Below are 2,500 nucleotides of genomic sequence, written 5' to 3'. Positions count from 1 at the left end.
AAGCAATAAAAAGATGTTTTGGAAGGAAATTAAAAGAGAAAGAGGAGGCGAATCAAGTAGAGAAATAAGGTAAAAAGTGCAGATGGAGAGATGATAATGGAAGAGAAGGCAGTGAGAGGAAGGTGGGTAGAATATTTTAGGGAATTGCTAAATGTGCAGGAGGATAGGGAGGGAAAGGTAGTAGCAGTGGGAAGCGCTAGGAAAATGAGAGTGATGAGTGAGGAAAAAGGAGGAGAAATAGGGAAAGATGAAGTGAAAGCAACTGTCAAGATGATGAGAGCTGGTAAGGCACCAGGTCTGGATGGATGCCATGCAGAATGTCTGAAGAAATGAGGTACAGTTATGGTGGACTGGCTGGTGAGGTTATTTAATGTTTGTTTAAGAGAGGGTAGAGTACCGGAGGACTGGAGGAGTGCCTGTATAGTTACGCTTTACAAGGGAAAGTGGGACAAGTGTAAGTGTATTAGTTTCAGAGGGATCAGCTTGTTGAGTGTAGTTGGGAAGGCTTATGGGAGGGTCTTGATTGAGAGGATTAGGAGAGGAACAGAGGGAGTAATTGGTGAGGAATAGTGTGGGTTTAGGAAAGGTAGGGGTTGCGTAGATCAGATTTTTTTTGGTAAGACAGATATGTGAGAAAGCTATAGGAAAAGGTAAATATGTTTTTTTGGCTTTCATGGATCTTGAAAAGGCTTACGACAGGGTAGACAGGAAGGCACTGTGGGGGCACTGCAGATATATGGGATAGGAGGAAAGTTTTTAAGAGCAGTCAAGAGTTTTTACGAGAGTAGTAGAGCTTGTGTTAGGATTAGAAATGGAGAGAGTGAATGGTTTGAGGTAAAGGTGGAACTTCGTCAGGGATGTTTTATGTCGCCCTGGCTGTTCAATCTTTACATGGATGGGGTGGTGCGAGAGGTGAATGCAAGGGTAGTGGATCAGGGGCTGGAGATGATTAAAGAAAATGGAGAAAAGTGGGAGGTGAGCCAGTTGTTGTATACTGACGACACTGCGCTTGTAGCAGGATCAGAGGAGGGGTTGAGGAACTTAGTGACAGAGTTTGAGAAGGTGTGTGAAAGAAGGAAGCTGAAGATAAATGTGGGCAAAAGTTAGGTGATGAGATGTACTAGGGGAGAGAGTGACAGTAGGCTGGAAGTGAGCATTAATGGTGAAAGACTGGAGGAAGTGGATAGTTTTAGATACTTGGGTGCGAATGTGGCAGGAAAGGGAGGAGTGGGGGTGGAGGTAGAATGTAGATTGAGAGAAGCGAGTAAATGACTTGGTGGATTGAAAAGTGTAATGAGAAATAGACATCTGGGAATGGATGCTAAGAGGAGGTTATATAAAGGAGTGATTGTGCCAACAGCATTGTATGGGGCAGGAACATGGAACGTGAGAGAGGAAGAGAGAAGGAGTTTGAATGTGTTTGAGATGAGGTGTCTGAGAAGTATGATAGGGGTTACTAGGCTGGATAGAGTGAGAAACGAGGAGGTGAGGAGGAGAACAGGGGTGGAAAGGGAGTTGGGAGGTAGGATTGATGAAAGAGTATTAGGATGGTTTGGACATATGGAAAGAATGAGTGAAGAAAGATTAGTAAAAGAAGTGTGAAGGGCAGAGGTGGAAGGAGTGAATATGAGGGGGCGACCTAGGATGAGATAGATGGATGGGGTGAAAGGGGCATTACAAAAGAGAGGAATGTCAGTGGAGGAAGGACGGGAGAGGATAGAAGATAGGGGTGAATGGAGAGGGGTTGTGTATAGATGATGCTGTGATGCATGAGGGGGAGTGGGTGGGGGATGGGGGATGAGGAATTATGTATGAGAAAAAAAAAAATTGACGCAGCCCAAAGGGATTTCTCCCCGTCTTCTCCTTTTCTGAATTGGGGGACGGAGAGACGGGGTCGCCGAATTTATGAAGCAGCCTTGCTGTGGATGTGCTGTGTCTTGCGACACTGTTTCTGATCCAGGGCAGTGGACAGGATGCAAGGATGACCCGTCATCCAGGAGGTGCCAAGATAAGAGGGAGGGAGGAGAGTGGAGGGGAGTGGAATATATGGGAAATGGAATGGGTGGGAGTGGTTTCTATGCCTTTTTCTTTTTGGCTACCCCCCGTGTAGGGGGAAAAAGCCTTTGGTATATGTATGTATGTATGTATGTATGTATATATATATATATATATATATATATATGTATATATACATATGTATACAGTATATATATGTATATATATATATATATATATATATATATGTGTGTGTGTGTGTGTGTGTGTGTATGTGTGTGTGTGTGTGTGTGTGTGTTGTGTGGGTGTGTGTGTGTGTGTGCGTGCGTGTGTGTGCGTGTGTGTGTGTGTGTGTGTGTGTGTGGTGTGTGTGTGTGTGTGTGTGTGTGTGTGTGTGTGTGTGTGTGTGTGTGTGTGTGTGTGTGTGTGTGTGTGTGTGTGTGTGTGTGTGTGTGTGTATGTTATGTATGTGTATGTGTGTATGTATGTATGTATGTGTGTGTGT

The sequence above is a fragment of the Oratosquilla oratoria genome, chromosome 9, assembly GCF_046742065.1.
Source record: "Oratosquilla oratoria isolate Oo_2021 chromosome 9, ASM4674206v1, whole genome shotgun sequence".
Classification (NCBI taxonomy): domain Eukaryota; kingdom Metazoa; phylum Arthropoda; class Malacostraca; order Stomatopoda; family Squillidae; genus Oratosquilla; species Oratosquilla oratoria.
Note: the sequence above shows the minus strand (reverse complement) of the source record.